The sequence below is a fragment of the Simochromis diagramma genome, unplaced genomic scaffold (assembly GCF_900408965.1).
Source record: "Simochromis diagramma unplaced genomic scaffold, fSimDia1.1 OVJJ01000780.1, whole genome shotgun sequence".
In the NCBI taxonomy this organism is placed as follows: domain Eukaryota; kingdom Metazoa; phylum Chordata; class Actinopteri; order Cichliformes; family Cichlidae; genus Simochromis; species Simochromis diagramma.
Genome location: NW_024386802.1, coordinates 78107 through 97458, shown reverse-complemented (window position 1 = coordinate 97458; position 19352 = coordinate 78107). Strand labels below are relative to the sequence as shown.

Sequence of the window (19352 nt, the reverse complement as noted above, 5' to 3'; positions counted from 1 at the left end):
CAGAAATGCTGGCTTTTGAACTCAGTGCTGATAACTGTCATGGTCCATGAGTAGTTATTGACTTGTTTATATTTTAATGGGTTTGTCTGGGGGTCGCAGGATGACGTCCATGTATTCTGCTGTTGTCCCTTGTGTGTGTGGAGGTGTCCTGGTTTTCCCTGGACACTGGGCCTGGAGGGTTGTTCCCACTGTGGGGACCTGCCACACCTGGAGGCGTAATGGCACATACTTGCACCTGATCAGCCCCGTCGGGGGAGCACAGAGCACAAGCACTGGGGAGAAGACATGGAACGGGAGTTGCACAGGGATTTATTGTTGTGTTATTATTATTAAATAAGCGAGTCCTGCATTTGTGTCCTACTTTCCCCACAACTCCATGGTCTGCCACCGCAGACCTTGACAATAACATGCTGGAAGGTCTCCCTCCTATTCAGCCTGTAGGACAGAGTGTCCATGATCACCAACAAGAAGAAACTTAGATTCATCTGAACACAGAACTCTTTCCCACTTTGAAACAGTCCATTTCAAATGAGTCTTAACCCACAGGACACGAAGGCGCTTTTAGACCATGTTCAAATATGGCTTCCTTTTTGCATGATTGGCCTTTTATTGGCATCTGCAGATGGCACGGTGGATTGTGTAAATGGGACTGTTTAGTAATGTCAGAGATACAATCATGCCGATGAGTTATGCTGTGTCATCTGAGGGTCCGAAGACCATGAGAATCTAATAAAGGTCTTTGGCCCTGTCCCTTACACACTGAGACATCTCCAACTTCTCTGAATATTTTTATGCTGTCACGGTGGTGGACGGACTCAGGCACAGACTGAGGTAGCACGGTTCAACAATACTTTATTAATCACTCTGGTGCGCTATGTACACGTGAAGGGGGGGGGGAATACCAGGGTCCCGGGGATCAATAGGCTGGGGAAACACACTTCTTCACACTTGCTCCGCTCCTTGTCCAAACACTCCTCACAAGAGCAACCCACTCACACTCACGGGGTCCAGGAGTCAAAACGGGCGGGTCCAGATAAACCTATAAACATAGACGAGGGTAAGTCGGCGGCAAGCACGGGAATAACTGATTCACAATGAAGCCAGGCAATACTGACGAGGGTTACTCAATATTCCAGCGACGAATAGCTCAGAGCCCCAGCCTTAAAAAGAGCCAGAGATCAACTGCAATTCACTCAAGTTTAGCTGCAGGTGCGTGGGCCAAGGGCGGGAGCCCAATCAGAGCGCCGCCCAGGCAGACAGGTAGGAGAGAGAGAGAGAGAGAGAGAGAGAAACAACAGACACTTGTGGCCACACTGGGCTGGCCGGGGAGGCACAGGGACCATGACAGATGCACTGTAGATGATGACGTGCAAAGCTTTTGCAATATGATGTTGAGGAACTTCTTTCTGAATTATTTCACAATCTTTTTATGCACTTTCACAGATTGGAGAGCCTCTTTACTTTTGAGAGTCTGCCTGTCTAGAACATTTTTGAGGCCTACACTTGATTGCCAATGAATTTATTCTGAATGGGTCATTTCATACCTTTTAATCACAGAGACTTCATGTAAAATAGTCAAGACAAGAGATTAAATGTTCAAAAAACAAAATCTAGTTGTTATAGACAGTGTTGTTGTTAATGTATGTTTGGGGGCGTTGCACCCCGGAACCTTCAGAGGTTTTTCAGGGTTCTCCCTGCCGGAATGTTATGTGTGGGACAGTTTCCTGTATGTGTGCGACTAGCTGTGGTTGTTTCTAAAAGTGGTCAGTAAACGTCCTAAAACTGGCACTTGAGTTTCCGAGCATTTTTATTCTGAGGTTATAACACCTTTTTGGCAACGAGGATAAAAGCCGAACGCGGACAGTTTTGAGTTTTTGCTACGGATTTTGCAGTCGGACTACCGCTTCACAACTATGGCGACGATCGGATCGCTCACGGAGTTCACCGAGGGAGACGGCGACTGGATTGAATATGTCGAGAGGCTGGAACACTTTTTCTTGGCAAACGACATTTCGGACGAAGGAAAAAAAAGGTCAGTTCTTCTCAGTGCGTGTGGAGCGAGGACCTACAAGTTGATACGTAACCTGACGACGCCTCGGAAAGAACTGGTGACGTTGGTGCAAAATCATCACTGCCCGAAACCCTCCATGGTTGTTCAGCGGTTCAAATTCCACACTCATTCACGCAAGCCGGGAGTTTTGGTGGCTGCGTATGTGACGGAGCTGAGACAGCTATCGGAGCACTGTGAGTTTGGAGGCGTGCTGGATGACATGCTCCGCAACAGGTTGGTGTGTGGTATAAATGATGATGGCATGCAGCGTCGGTTGTTAGGGGAGCCCACACTGGACTTTAAGAAAGCTTTGGAAATTGCTCAGGCAATAGAAACGGCAGCTCAACTCACACTAAAGATATTCGGAAAGCTAACAACAATATGCACTCAACCGAGGTGCATCATGTATCATCATGTGAGGGGCAAACCGAGGGAGCTTTTGGAGTGTTACCGGTGTGGGGGAGCACACTTTGCGAAGGACTGTGTTTTCAAAGACAGTACCTGCCATAACTGCAAGAAAAAGGGGCACTTAGCCAAGAAATGCAGGGGCACTAAGGAGAAATCAAAGAAGGAATGGGAGACAAAACACAAACTAAACACGCATCACCTGCAGGGCATGGTGCCTGAGGAGGATGAGTGTGTTTTCAACATGTTTAATCTGGTTGACTTTAATAAGTGCTGTGCGGAGCCCATCTATGCCACTATCCAGGTAAATGGGAAAGAGCTACAAATGGAGGTGGATACAAGGGCTTCAGCTTCGGTGATCAGCCAAGCCACCTACCACAGCTTGTGGCACTCGGGCGGGGCACCAGCTCTCCAAGCGACTGAGATAAGCCTGAGACAGTACACGGGTGAATGCATTCCCCTGCTTGGTGCTATAGAGGTGCATGCAGCATATCAGGGTCAAGAAGCTGCAGCAACACTACTGGTGGTGAAAGGGGAGGGGCCTAGTCTGCTGGGTCGTGACCTTCTGCAGAAAATCCGCCTGAACTGGAGGGAAATCAGGTATGTAACGGTAATAGCAGAGTTACTGGGAAAGTATGCAGATGTGTTCAAGAATGAATTGGGCACTCTCCGGGGCACCACTGTGAAGCTGTGTATGGACCCTTTTGCCCAGCTACGCTTTTTCAAACTACGCACTGTACCATACGTCATGAAGGCCAAGGTGGAAGAAGAGTTGGAGAGACTACAACAGATAGGGGTCATTGAGCCAAGAGAGTTCTCGGACTGGGCAGCCCCGATTGTACCAGTGTTGAAGGAGGACGGAGGGGTGCGTATATGCGGTGATTACAAACTGACAGTAAACCAAGCCTCTCAGCTCGACGCCTACCCTCTGCCTCGAGTGGATGACCTGTTTGCCACATTGGCGGGTGGTCGGACATTCACAAAGTTGGATATGAGTCATGCTTACCAGCAGTTGCTGCTGGATGAGGAATCAAAAAAATATGTGACAATAAACACACACAAGGGGCTGTTCAAGTACAACCGCCTGGTGTTTGGCGTTGCATCCAGTCCGGCTATCTTTCAGCGCACCATGGACAATCTTCTGCAAAACATTCCTGGTGTTGCTGTTTACTTGGATGACATTTTAGTTACAGGTAAAACAGAAGAGGAGCATATGCGTAACCTTGAGCAGGTGTTGAAGAAGCTCTCAGAAGCTGGGTTGCGTTTGAAGCGCAGTAAGTGTGTTTTCCAAGCCCCTAGCGTGACATACCTGGGTCATCGCATCTCTGCACAGGGCCTGTCCCCACTGGAAGAGAAAGTGAGTGCAGTAAAAGAAGCCCCGAGTCCAAAGAATGTAGCTGAACTAAGATCATTCTTGGGCTTAGTGAACTACTATGGGAAGTTTTTGCCTGACCTCTCCAGCATGCTTGCTCCCCTGTATGGGCTACTGCACAAAGACAGTCAGTGGAGGTGGGCCCAAGCACAGGAGAAGGCCTTCAGACAGGTAAAAGAACTGTTACAATCGGCACCGCTCCTGGTGCATTTTGATCCGGAGAAGGAGGTGGTCCTGTCCTGTGATGCCTCCCTGTATGGCATAGGAGCTGTTCTTTCCCATCGCATGGAAGAGGGGGAAGAGAAACCGGTCGGATATGCGTCACGTACGCTCACAGCAGCAGAAAAGGGCTATTCACAGCTTGAGAAGGAAGGCTTAGCAATGGTTTTTGCTGTGAAACGATTTCATCAGTACCTGTATGGCCGCCCATTTACTGTTGTTACAGACCATAAGCCCCTCCTGAGTCTCTTTAGTGAAACAAAAGGCATCCCACCCATGGGTTCAGCCCGGGTTCAGCGCTGGGCATTAACACTGTCGGCATACCAGTATCGCATTGTTTATAAGGTGGGACCTGAAAATGCGAATGCAGATGCTTTCAGCCGCCTCCCCCTCCCGGAGGTCCCCGACCAGTCGAACTTGCCCCCAGAAACTGTGTTTTGCTGGACAGGTTGGCGAACTCTCCGGTCTGTGCTAAAAACATCAAAGCATGGACTGAACGGGATCCAGAGTTATCTCAGGTTAAACAGTGGCTGTTGCAGGGCTGGCCAGCAACAGTGGAGCAGGATCAGCTCAAACCGTATGCCAAGCGTCAGCAGGAGCTCAGTGTTCAAGATGGCTGCATCCTGTGGGGTTCCCGAGTCATTGTTCCGCCTCTAGGTCGGTCACAGATCATTGAAGTGTTGCATGAGGTTCATCCAGGGATTTCGCGAATGAAAAGTCTGGCAAGGTCATTCGTGTGGTGGCCGGGAATGGACAGTGCCTTGGAAGACAAAGTAAAAACCTGTTCTCAATGTCAGTCAAACCAAAAAATGCCACCACCTGCCCCACTCCACCCATGGGAGTGGCCTGGCCGTCCATGGTCCAGGCTTCATCTAGATTTTGCCGGCCCCTTTTTGGGCCACATGTTCCTGGTGTTGGTGGATGCACATTTAAAAATGGCTGGATGTCCACATAATACCGACCATCACAGCCCCAGTCATCACAGACACACTCCGGAGAATCTTTGCAACACATGGATTACCTGAGGCAGTGGTCACGGACAATGGGCCCACGTTCACAAGTGGGGTTTTCCAAGAATTTATGGAGAGAAATGGGATCCGACATATCCGCACAGCACCCTACCACCCTGCCTCCAATGGCTTAGCAGAGCGCGCCGTGGAAACACTGAAAGACGGTCTAAAAAAAAATGCCAGGTCTTTCCATAGAAAAGAGGCTCTGCCGTTTCCTGTTTCAGTATCGCATCACGCCTCATACAACCACAAGCTTGTCCCCAGCGGAGTTGCTGATGGGGAGGAAGCCTAGATCTCATCTGGACCTTCTTCGCCACCCAGTCACAAGGTGGGCAGAAGGTGAGACATGATCTACATGCCATAGGCTGTGTTTTCAAGCAGGGAGACTGTGTGTATATCAAAAACTTTACGGGTGGGCTCACGGTGGCTGCCTGGCGTCATTCACCACAGTTCAGGGCCAGTATCTTTTGTGGTGGAGTTGTTGGATGGCAGACAAGTTCGCAGGCACAAGGATCATGTGAGAGCCCGCATGGATGGAGCTGAGAACAAGGCTCAGAGTGGTTCCCACGCACATGGTGGAGACAGGGCTGTAGACATTGTGAGGCCTCACAGTGGTTCACCCGAAGGGGAAGTCGTGTCAGCAGCCCCTGAGATCGGGATTGGTTCTTCAGTATCACCAGAAGGGCTGGTGGAGCAATCTAAGTCACCTGAGCCGAACCCGGCCACAGGAGCTCAGCAGGCTCCTAGCCTGGAGAACCCAGCAGCAGGACTGAGAAGGTCAAAGAGGCAGCACAAGCCCCTTGATAGACTGAATTGTTAAAATAATGTGATGTTGAATTCTCCCTCTCTTTTCGTACTTATGCATAATTGCTATGTTGTGGGTTTTTGCTTAAGGGGGGGGGGGGGGGGGGGGGTTATAGACAGTGTTGTTCTTAATGTCTGTTTGGGGGCGTTGCACCCTGGAACCTTCAGAGGTTTTTCAGGGTTCTCCCTGCCGGAATGTTATGTGTGGGACAGTTTCCTGTATGTGTGCGACTAGCTGTGGTTGTTTCTAAAAGTGGTCAGTAAACGTCCTAAAACTGGCACTTGAGTTTCTGAGCATTTTTATCCTGAGGTTATAACACTAGTGAGGTCTGTTTTTAATACATAAATGCCCGTAGAGCAAATAGCTGGTATCTCAATGAAGTCCAGCTTTCTTTGAGTGCCTGTCAGGCTGCAGACATGACGGCCAAAAAGACACTGAGATTAACGAATAAATTTAAGAAAATACTTGCTTTATGCTGACAGGCTGGAAACAGATATGCATTTGATAGTTTGAACACTCAGTATGGGGAGCTATGAGGTGTCAGTGCAAGTAGGCTTTGTCTCTCTTTGTGGAAATCACTGAGTCTCCTTCATTTAATGGTTAATAAACTCTGACTTTTCACTACACCCGCTTTTTGGAACAGAGCCCCAATCATAAAAATCCAGTTTCGACTCATCCAGTCTGTAATGAGTCAGACTTAAACACACAGTTACACAAACAGTATGAACAGAACTCATAGGGAGGGATTGTTTCTTCACAGCTCCACTGAGAGTCATACTGAGGAAATCCTGGAATTAAAATTAAAAATAACAGAAGCAGGCAGAGAGCAAAGTCCAGCTGAGCAATGAAAGCAGATGTTTCCTGCTTTTATTGCTGATTTTCTCAGCAGAAAACCTTCACATCCATCCTCAAGACAATGGAAGTACTATCACGGTTCTGGGTCTTTGTGACCCAGCACTTTGAGTTCTGGTGTTTTGGTAGTGTTTTATATTATGGTTTTTGTTCTGAGTCCTTGGTTGTGCCCTTTTGATTATTGTGATTTCTAGCTTTTAGGTTTAGTTCTGACCTTGTGTTTATTCTCTTGTCCCCCAGTCAGTCATGTTTCATGTCTTCCTAGTCCCATGTCTCTATGTTTCCCCAGTCAAGTGCACATCTGTGATGTTTCCTGTTTTACTCTGAAAGTCTGTGTCATATTTCAGTGTGTTGAGTTTTGCTTCCCTTTGGTCTTGTCATGTCCGATTACTCCCAGCTGTGCTCTCCTCCCGTTTCACATTCCCTGATTACCTCAGTATGTATTTAAGCCCTGTGTTTTTCCCTGCCAGTTGTTGTGTCCCCCACGTTAGTTGTGTGTGTATCCCTCATCTTCTTCTATTGCCACACCATGCCATGCCAGTACATTTTAGGGGTGGGGGGGCTAGGATACACTAGGAGTTAATACTTCAGTAATTTGGGGATTATTTTTCTCTCTCTCTCTTTTAACTAGAAGTTGAAATTCATTACATATCAGTGGTGCTGAAATAAATCTGGGGCTGTCAGGAGATGATCAGGGTTTAACTCCTTTCTGTCTTCAGTGTCTCACTCAGTACTTTATCATCAAAACAGAGAGTTGATGTGTTTTGCTGTTTGAAAAACTACAAACTTATTAACATGTGAGTCAGACTGGACTTCTGGATCATCATCTTCTCACCTGTTCCTGAATCAGTACAAACCCACAGAGTCTGAAAACTCTCAGTGAACCGTTACATGACTTTGACATACAGTGGAAGTTTGCTGCCATCTACTGGTAATGCAGGTGTACTACAGGAGAGCTGCAGATTTGTATGACAATAAGAAACTTATTACTTATGGTATTACTTATGGTGTATCGCCTTTCAAGAAGTATACTTGTCATTTCAAATGAAATGCCTTGAAATTACATTCAATTACAGTGTAATTACACACTCAGTCACAAGCTTTTTTTGCTTTTTTTAAATATAAAATGTCCATGAATCATGCTCAGTCAGGAGTTCAATGCAAGATCTTGCCTCATGGGGAGGTTGCTATTGATCTAAAGGCAATTAGGACCACAGTCAAACAAAGACTACTAGTAGAGAATGAACCAAAAACATGATAACATCAAAGGCGTGGTTAAGGAGAAACACTTTTAGATCATGAAGTAGCCAGTCCCCAGACCTCACTGCTGTAGAAAATCTAAGAGCTGAACCATCGAGATGCCAAACAGCAGCAAAGAACCGTAAGGCAATAAAAGAGTTTCTGTAAAGACAAGTGGGCCAAAATCTCTTCTGAAATGTTTGCAAGCCTACCAACTACAAGAAACGCCTCACCACTCTGATAGCCAACAACAGTTTCTCTATAGCACGTTCTGCTTGAAGAACAAATTCTTATTTCACTCGATGACTCATTTTTTTAAAAAAAATCTTTTTTTCCTGAATTTCTCACTGTAGATGAGCAAACTTAAAAATTCACCAGGCGAACAAATAATTATTCCCCCAACTTTATGTGTATATAACTGTTTTTCTATACACATAAATGAGAGAATAGGAACGAGAATGAAAATTGTTATACTTTTTTTGGACAATTGGCTAAATTTACTGATAATTTATTCAGAAGAGGCAGAAGTATCCAATAATATTATTACAAGCATTAAGCACAGTACATAACTTTAATATTAACCAAAAAAATTATAACAATAAAAATTATCATAATTGCCATAGCAACAACGATAGCAACATAAATATTGTTATTACACATAAAGCCCCACCATCACAAACAATACTGAGAATAATATGGGTCCAGACCAGCCATTCAGTGGATTAATAACGTTTAAATGAAATTAATAAATCTATACACTGCTATATAAATTAAACAGGTGCTGGGATGAGAACAGAATATTAAGATGCAGTTAGTGGAAAGAAACCAGTGTCTACATCTGCATTCATATGCCTGTGTTTGTGAGCGTATACACATTTGTTAACGCCTTTGCCTCATAGGAACAAAAGTCCTGGTATTAAGTCCAGCTTAATGACTGATGTCTTTTTGTGTGGGGTCTGCAAGGTTCTCTCTAGATGGCTTCAGTGACATGAATGTTTGTGTGGCTGTGTTTGGCCTGAAACAGACTGGTGACCTCTCCATAGTCTACTCTGCCTATTGCACTCTGGCATTTGGGTCATTCTCTAGTAACAATGTCTTGATGATACATTTTTATATAAGAACGAGAAAAAGAAAAGAAAAAGAGAAAAAAAATAACTTGTTCGTGAATTTATCTTGTCGTGCTTAAAATTCCTCCAATAACCTTTGCTGCTCAGAGCTGGATGATACTATGTTCTGTAATTTTTTAAAAAAGTGATGTTTTGCATTAACACAGTTACACAATTACATTACAAGCATGAGAAGTTTGCATTTTATTTGTAGTTATCTGTTTTTTTGGGGGGTTTTTTGGTTTCATTTATAGGTTCTGTTGTAGATCCTGTTTACACTATACAGTGGGGCAAAAAAGTATTTAGTCAGCCACCGATTGTGCAAGTTCTCCCACTTAAAATGATGACAGAGGTCAGTAATTTGCACCAGAGGTACACTTCAACTGTGAGAGACAGAATGTGAAAAAAAAATCCATGAATTCACATGGTAGGATTTGTAAAGAATTTATTCGTAAATTAGGGTGGAAAATAAGTATTTGGTCACCTCAAACAAGGAAAATCTCTGGCTCTCACAGACCTGTAACGTCTTCTGTAAGACGCTTTTCTGTCCCCCACTCGTTACCTGTATGAATGGCACCTCTTTGAACTCATCATCTGTATAAAAGACACCTGTCCACAGCCTCAAACAGTCAGACTCCAAACTCCGCCATGGCCAAGACCAAAGAGCTTTCGAAGGACACCAGGAAAAGTATTGTAGACCTGCACCAGACTGGGAAGAGTGAATCTACAATAGGCAAGCAGCTTGGTGTGAAAAAATCAACTGTGGGAGCAATCATCAGAAAATGGAAGACATACAAGACCACTGATAATCTCCCTCGATCTGGGGCTCCACGCAAGATCTCATCCCGTGGGGTCAAAATGATCATGAGAACGGTGAGCAAAGATCCAGAACCACACGGGGGGACCTGGTGAATGACCTGCAGAGAGCTGGGACCAAAGTAACAAAGGTCACCATCAGTAACACACTACAACGGCAGGGAATCAAATCCCGCAGTGCCAGACGTGTTCCGCTGCTGAAGCCAGTGCATGTCCAGGCCCGTCTGAAGTTTGCCAGAGAGCACATGGATGATACAGCAGAGGATTGGGAGAATGTCATGTGGTCAGATGAAACCAAAGTAGAACTTTTTGGTATAAACTCAACTCGTCGTGTTTGGAGGAAGAAGAATACTGAGTTGCATCCCAAGAACACCATACCTACTGTGAAGCATGGGGGTGGAAACATCATGCTATGGGGCTGTTTTTCTGCCAAGGGGACAGGACGACTGATCCGTGTTAAGGACAGAATGAATGGGGCCATGTATCGTGAGATTTTGAGCCAAAACCTCCTTCCATCAGTGAGAACTTTGAAGATGAAACGAGGCTGGGTCTTCCAACATGACAATGATCCAAAACACACCGCCCGGGCAACAAAGGAGTGGCTCCGTAAGAAGCATTTGAAAGTCCTGGAGTGGCCTAGCCAGTCTCCAGACCTCAACCCCATAAAAAATCTGTGGCGGGAGTTGAAAGTCCGTGTTGCTCGGCGACAGCCCCAAAACATCACTGCTCTCGAGAAGATCTGCATGGAGGAATGGGCCAAAATACCAGCTACTGTGTGTGCAAACCTGGTAAAGACCTATAGTAAACGTTTGACCTCTGTTATTGCCAACAAAGGTTATGTTACAAAGTATTGAGTTGTATTTTTGTTATTGACCAAATACTTATTTTCCACCCTGATTTACGAATAAATTCTTTACAAATCCTACCATGTGGATTCATGGATTTTTTTTTCACATTCTGTCTCTCACAGTTGAAGTGTACCTCTGGTGCAAATTACTGACCTCTGTCATCATTTTAGGTGGGGGAACTTGCACAATCGGTGGCTGACTAAATACTTTTTTGCCCCACTGTATATGTTTCCCCTGGGCATCATTGAAAGGCATTTCATACAATTTCAGTACTATGCAGATGATACTCAGCTTTATCCATGAAGCCAAATAAATTCAATTCAGTTCAATTCGATTTTATTTATCTAGCGTCAATTTACAGCAACATTAAGGCGCTTCACATTTTCAGGTAAAGAGCCTATAATAGTGACTGCTCAACACAGTTTACAAGTTTGTCAAGCTTACAAAGTGATGAGCAGACAGAAATATAGCAGACAGACATGATGATACAATTCAGTTTGGTTTATAAACAGCAGGTGAAACAGCAGGTGAAAAACTCTTCCCATCGTTCCTCATCTATTCTTCCTTTCATGAAAAAGTCAGGTTTTCTTTTGCTTTTGTCCTTAGAAGCTCTTTCCTCACCATCCCCCCCTCTTTCAGTATCAGTTTGTAAAATGTCAGGGAATTACTTTGTAATACGTCATTTTACTGTCCAAGCAATTTGATGTTTTTTTACAGCATTTCCCACATCTAAAAAAAAGACATGAAAGATGCTACAACAGTGACAGTCAAGAGCAAAATGTAGCCATACCTCTGAAAAAGAAACAAAATATTTTTATGACATATTAATATCACAGGTTAAAACACATGATGTGTAAAAAGAAAGAAAAACACTGTTCACGTTGTTCAGTGATGTGTAATCGCTCCTCAAAAGTGAGCTTCCACTTGTCTTTGCAAGGCAACAGTGCCTCTTGGGTTCTGTTAGAGAGATTTCTCAGACAGCAGACATATGCAGCCCACAGTAAACTAACTAAAAATTTCTTTGAAAAGTGACGGATGAAAGAACAAAAAAATCTGGGGCATTTACCAGATTTTTTGCATTTACCATCACACATGTGTATCTACAGATTCTCTTAAAGGAAATGTTGGTCCACAGCATTAAGCCAAATATTATTATACAAGGCAAAAACATGTAAATGCTGCAGTCAAGCACTTGTGATCTGCAAGTGCATTCAAAGTTCCTGCTAAACAAAATTGTGGTGATAAAAATCACAATAATAACCATGTAGGCACGTCGTTTTCCAGAAGCAAAATTTGTGATCAAGGTCTGCATTGCCAATCTTATCTGCTGTATCCTGCTTATACTCTCTGAAAAGAAGAATTAAGAGGGGATTGAACATTTCCTGTTTTCCTTTTACCTTCTGTCTTGTTCAGCCCCACCGAATATTTATGAGGCTGAGAAAGCCTGATATGACACGACATGACAAGAAGTTCTTTCAAATACTCAGAATTGGCAGAACTCAGAAGTGGTGTCTGAGCAGGGATGTCATTCTTTAAAGCAAAAGAAATACTAAATAATACTAAACTATCCTAAAATCCATGAATTACCTTTTCTACTCTAATTTTGTTGTATTATTTTGAATTAAATTTTTAATAAAACATTTTGCATTAAATGCTAAAAAATGCACACAGTTGACTCAGTTTAATGATCTTGGAACACAAAGGTGGTTTTCTTAGCTTTATTCGTTTGCTAAGGCATCTTACAACAATAATGGTCTGGAGTACAGACTTCATCTTTGAAAAGTTACTAAAAATATTTTTAAATGTTATTGTATGTATGTATATGTTATTATTTTAAATGTATTTAGTGAGAAAACTTTAACAAATTAAAAAAAAAGAATAATTTTTCTTTCATGCTCTTTTACCCTGAATAAAAGCTTAAGATTTGTGTTGGTATATGTTTACATGTCTGTCATAAATGGTTTCAGCCTGCTCTCTTTCCCGGTATGTCATTTAGTGCAGCTCTACCAAAGCTGCCGTCATGGCTCATTTACATTTAAGGTTTCCTTTGCGTACCTTGACCTGAGTGGGATCCAAACTTGTTGTTTGTCAGTGAACAAACGTGACTGTTGTTAAGAAATTTGTTTTAACCTAAACAACTTTTTCTAAATTTAACCAAAACCTGGTGCCAAATCCTTCCAGAGATAAAAAAAGAAAAAAAAAAGAAAAAAAAAGAAATACAGAACAAACTGTTTGCATGTGCATGTAAACCATGGTCTCTTTGTTGTTAAGCCTAACACATATGCACAATGTGTGTATATAGTTATTTTTCCATCATTTTTGTGACCATCATTCTGACTAACTAAAGAACTTTAACGTTGTGTGAGAAACAGAAACAATAAAAAGCCCCAACTGTAGCTTCATAATAAACAAAATGTTAGTAAATGGAACTCTTTCACTTTCCTTTTTATTGAATGGTTACTGGAAAACATCTGAGCTTTGTACGATTCCACTATTGTTGTTTCTACATGTTCCCTTATCATACACATATTTCTGTTTTTCATGGTGAGTGAGAGTCAAGTATTTAACAGAAAAAAAACAAAACAAATAAGCATGGCATTTGAAACCAAAACCCCTGCAGAAAAGATCCAACATTTTTAAGCACAACAACAAATAAAAACATTTGATGTTTTACATCACTTTTCCTCAAAGTAGCCACCCTTTGCTTTGTTGACAGCACTGCACACCCTTGGTCTGCTCTCAATGAGTTTGATGATGTAGTCACCTGAAATGGCTTTCCCGTCACAGGTGTGCCTTGTCAGGGTTCATTGGTGGAATTTCTTGCCATCTTAATGGGGTTGGGATCATCAGTTGTGTTCCCAAAAGGTTGATTCTGTTCATCTGGACGTAGCGTTTTCAGAGGGAGAAGCGTTTCATTAACAGCAACTCAGATTAGAACACAGATAAATGTCACACAGAGTTCCAGTAGCAGACACATCTCTACATCAGCTGTTCAGAGGAGACTGTGTGAATCAGGCCTTTATGGTCAAATAGCTGCTAAGAAATCACTACTAAGAAAAGCAACAGGCAGAAGAGATTTGTTTGGTCCAGAAAACACAAGGAATGGACATTAGACCAGTGGAAATCTTTGCTTTGACCTGATGAATCCAAATTTGGGATCTTTGGTTCCCCCTGCCATGTATTTATGCGATGCAAAAAGCTGAAAGGATGCTCTCTACATGCATTGTTCCCACCATGAAGCATGAAGGAGGAGGTATGATGTGGGGGTGCTTTGTTGGTGACACTGTTGGGGATTTATTCAAAATTGAAGGTACACAGAGCCAGCATGTCTACCACAGCATCCTGCAGCGACATGTTATCCCATCCAGTTTGTGTTTAGTCGGACCATCATTTTTTTATTCCAACAGAACAATGACCCCAAAGACACCTCCAGGGTGTGTGAGGGCTATTTGACCAAGAAGGAGAGTGATGGAGTGCTTCACCAGATGGCCTGTCCTCCACAGTCACCTGACATAAACCCCACAGAGTGAAGGCAACAGGGCCAGCAAGTGCTCAACATCTCTGGGAACTCCTTCAGGACTGTTGGAAAACCATTTCCGGTGACTCACCGAGAGAATGCCAAGAGTGTGCAAAACAGTAATTATAGCAAAGCGTAGCTATTTTCAAGATTGTAAAATGTTAAAAATGGTGAGTTGCTGGGAGTCCCCTCTCCTATTGTAGAGTATCACCAAGAGATGGCGCTTTCTTCACAACAACTTTGTCTTGGATATTTACTAATACAAGTAACTAGTGCTCGCTCATTGATGGCTTATCTGACTGTTGTTAGTTTCTAAGGTACGTGAGTTTTGTTGTGATTTGGTACTATATATATATTAAACTGAGTTTAAGAAAATTTAAGGGAATTTCACATTTTTAACAGTGAGTGTTTTTGTTTTTTGTTTTCTTAAATAAAAACAGTTTCATGAGCTAAGATTAAACATAATGGTAACTTTCACTAAATTACAATAATAAAAAAGAAATCCTAAAAATGAGCTCTATAGAGTAACCACTGCGGCCTGAGGACACATCCACAATTTTTATTCTTGAGTATCAAATTATTCCACTGAATGTTACTAGTGCGCCCAGCTGTCATCAGTGGCAGCCATAGCCTGTTTGGCGCCCTGGGCGAACACTTCCTCTGGCGCCCCTAGTGACCGTGACTATGGCGAGGAAAACGAACGACCTCACAATGACACACGGAAAACAGAGGATAATCATAAAATGACCCCAAAATAAACAAGTCCACAGAATAATAATAAACTTAAACATAAACACGGAGTCCACAGACTCTGGAACATGACAAATAAAGTATTCTGATTCTGATTGTTTCAGGATGACCTGCCATTATCCAATGACACATCTGCTTACCTGTATCTTCTGCTCATTTCTCCAACTCCTCTTTTTTTCTTTTTTCTAAACTGAGCACCTGATGGCTTTGAACTTTTCTTGTCCATCTTGGTTGTAATTTTGCACTCCAGTATGAACACCACCCCCCAACCCGAGAATCACCACAACATGATCTAACACACCTACACCATAGTTCACAGATTTGCTTTGTCTAGAGTTTATTTCTGGGATTTCACACAACCCGGGATTCACATCATGAATACATAATGGCCTTGGATTTACAACATGATGAATGAAATGTGCTCTATTTGGAAGCAGCCCCTCCCCTTTCGATGTGTTGTGTGTGAGACTTTAAATCATCAAACTGTAAATTATAAATTTAAATTGTTATTGACCTTTACCCCGAGTCCTAAAGTGTATATTTATTTTCTTACTCTTCTTATATTTATTGTTTGTTTACTTGCACTGCTGTAACTGGAGCCTCGTCTCTCTATATACTGGACTGTAGCGGAGATGACAATAAAGTTTACTTTGACTTCAGCAGCAGGCGCACCGAGGGCTCTCGCGCTCACTTTTCGCATATAGAATTTCGAAAAAACCATCAGTGCAAATTATAAGTCTGTATCATGATGTCTGGAGTTTCCGTGTTTGCTTGGTTTGGTTTTATTTTGTTTTATTTTGCGAGTTGGTTATTAGATGCCATCCTCAGTATGCTCTGGCATGACGTCGGGGCAGCATTAGTACGATCAATTTCTTTTTCTTTTTTTTTTTTTGCCGATGCCCGTGATGCCGGCCCGGGCAACCGCCCATGTCGCACATATCAAAAACCGCTACTGCATGTCCTTTTGTGCATAAGCGCTAGAAGTCGCTTAATTTCAAAACATGGTTTGGTCATGAAAACGTGCTGGAATAGCTGGTTTGGAGATACTTTTTCTTTTTTTTCTTTGGGGGACAGTCTGGTTTTTTAACTTCTTTTACTTTCTTGTGAAACTACTAAATTCTTTTGTAAAAATCCACCCATCTATATCAGAAAAGGCACAAAAACAAAAAAGGCACACCGAGCAAGAGGGCGGGGATTAATTTTCTTTTTCCAACCAACACTGTAAATGAGAAAACATCACATCACTGAGAGGAACGATGAAGGAAACATCTCTGCAAAGTCTGCTCTGTAAGCAAAAGACCTCTTTAAATTACGTAAAGTTTATTTTTACAGACTTTTCGGTTGCTGATTGATGACAGATGAAAGAAAATGACATAAACAGTGAAACAGAATTGAAAGCAAGTTTAAAAAAAAAAGAAGACCAATTTCAGTTGTAAAGAGAAGTTTGCGCATTTTACACAAAAAACAAAAAAAAAACAGGATGTGAAAAACTGAATTCAGCATTTTAGTGATTTTAAAAATGCTGTTACTTGTGATGTCTTTTCAAGAGTACATACAACAAGTCTTAAGGATGAAAACAAAGTAGAACGATATTAACAAAAATGAAAAATCTTGCTTGTTTAACAACAATCCAAAAACTCCCCAGATTAAGATAACAGTGTTAAGTTCTGCTTGATTTTGCTCAAAAGCAGAACAAATTAAATGTCTACAGATAACATCAGCAGCATCCACTAATAATACATTGATATCAAAATAATAATCTGTACCCAAACTGTATGTTACACTGTTCTTTCTACACAAAGGTAAACGTAACACTATAATCACCGATCTCTGACACATTGTTATAGAAATAATTAAAGTTAAAGGTTTCATATTATCCTGAAAATGAAACATGTTTCATGTAGAGTTTATTTCTATCAGTGTTCTGTGTTTAAGTCTGTGGATGTGATTTATGTCTGACTGCAGTCATCACATTTCACAAATCACAAGTTTCACATTTTGACATGAGGCATGCAGCAGACTTTGTAATCAAAACTTACACCACAGAATCTCTTCTCTTTATCAGACACAGCAGTACAGAAGAAAATATGACTCATCACTTGATTGACTGACTAATTGATGCAGAATAAATTTGTTTGTGAAAACTCAAACCAACCTTTCCTCTTTAGTTCTGATCTCAGTGCTGACCTGCACAACAAACCAAGGTCAGTAACCTTCTTCTGTTCAGTTTAAACCTGATCAATGCTCACTGATATGACCTGATTGGGTTCATGTTTCACAATGTAAAGTACAACAGATCATCAGTTTTTCACTTTAACCCTCACAGCTCGTCTGACTGTGAGTCCCAGCAGCTCTCAGTTCTTTGAAGATGACTTTGTGTCTCTGAGCTGTGAGGAGGACGACAGCTCTGCTGGATGGACTCTGAGGAGAAACACAAGCAGACGGCAGAGGACTCAGTGTGGAGATGGGTGGGGAAAACCAGCTGGTTCTTCATGCAGCATCAGCTACATTTTTACAGTTGACAGTGGAGTTTACTGGTGTGAGTCCAGAGAGGGTCCCATCAGTAACCTGGTTAACCTGACAGTCACTAGTAAGCTGAGTGTGTGGAGTTAGTGTTGATGAAGCTGTGTGTAAATGGATGAAATGCTGTAGTTTGTCTCTGTGTTGAGGTGGATCAGTGATCCTGCAGAGTCCTGTCCTCCCTGTGATGGAGGGAGATGACGTCACTCTGCTCTGTAAAACAAAGACCACTCCCTCCAACCTCCCAGCTGCTTTCTATAAAGATGGCTCCCTCATCAGGAAGCAGCCTACAGGTCACATGACCATCCAGCATGTTTCCAGGTCTGATGAAGGCCTCTACAAGTGTGACATCAGAGGTCATGGAGAGTCTCCATCCAGCTGGATCACTGTCACAGGTGACACACTCACCTGTCTGTGTTTCTGCAGCTTTCAACATTCACAATGTGACGACAACTTAATGACTGTGTTTGCTTTATTTTAGGGAAACACACCACCACACCTCCACCTACATCCACACCTCCTCCTGGTTCCACCTGTGTCTCTCCATCACTCTTCTCTCTTGTTATCACTGTGTCATTTGTTAAATCAGTCTGTGTTTTGGTTCTACTGGTGTTACTGGTTCTGCTGGTGAGACGACATGTTAAAAGGAAATCTGAAGGTGAGACTGAGCCGTTTCTCTTTCAGGTTTAGTTTCTCAGAGTGAAATTATGTGAATTATTTTAATGTGATATTCATAAATCACTTAAACACATTCCCACACTATGATTATGAAACAGTGAATTATTTTGTTGTTTATTTTGGTTCTTTTTATCTGACAGGGGAGAAGTTGGAGATGATGACATCACGTACAGTGACAGAAAAAGTTGAAGTCAACAACAGCCAATGAGAAGAAGCAGAGATCATTTTTAATGCGCTGTGTGTTGAGAGTTCATGTTGATATTCAGAGGAAATATAAAACAGAACTCACTGAGATTAAACTAATGTATTAAACATGATTAAAATTCGTGAAACATTCCTTCTAAAATATGTATTGTCCACTTTCATCTTTGTTAAAGATTGAGGAACAACTCCTTGAGTCTGCTTAGCTTGAACCCAAAACACTTATACCTTATACATGGCTTTTCATCTTAGAAAAAAAAGAAATCTAAATACATCACTTTTATTCTGACCCTCCCCAAAACTGTGGAGAATCTAAGTTTGATTCATTCATTTATATTTAAACAGTTTATGATCCAGAGTAACATGAATGGGATGCCAAGCTTCCACTTTAACAGCTTTTTAATCACAACAACCACACACATGCTGAGCATCTTACTTCCTGTCGTCTATGATGCTTTATTTTTTATCCTTTCCACTGTTTTTTTTTTTTTTTTAGTTTTTCCTTCCTTGCCTCCTTTCCTTGTGTCTTGGTTCCTCCCACCAGAGATACAACCAGAGAAAGTAACGAAGAAACACAAGGAGAAAGAGATGTTAGACGTTAACACAATCAGACAAACTCACTTCAGAGCCTGATTTTAATTTGACATCAGTTATTTACTTTGAATTCTAACCACTCAGCCTGAAAAGCTTGGGATATAGTTGTCAGCCCACCAGGTGGTCAGGATGCCCAACTTTATGAGCACGATAACTCAAGGAGCTCATGTAAGATTTCTTAATCCTATACCATAGGTTTAGTTAGTGAGGACGAATATCACATAGGCTTCGCATACTAATAGATTAGCTGCATCTATTGATAATCTCTGAAAATCTGGAATTTGGCAACTTTGACACAATGCATTCATAATTTATTTTGCAGGTTTTTCAGTTGTGCAGTATAACATGTAGCTATACTAGCAGCACTGGG

At 42.1% G+C, this 19352-nt stretch overlaps 1 long non-coding RNA gene and 1 pseudogene across 1 annotated transcript; both read left to right on the top strand.

Annotated features, from left to right (window-relative positions):
* Nucleotides 1-1563: 1563 nt before the first annotated feature.
* LOC120730573 lies at nt 1564-5893 on the top strand (annotated as a pseudogene).
* Nucleotides 5894-17858: 11965 nt separating this feature from the next.
* LOC120730586 lies at nt 17859-18379 on the top strand. The gene is made up of 3 exons (XR_005695145.1): nt 17859-17904; nt 17991-18167; nt 18328-18379. It is a non-coding gene; the product is annotated as an uncharacterized LOC120730586 (long non-coding RNA).
* The last annotated feature ends 973 nt before the right edge of the window (nt 18380-19352 follow it).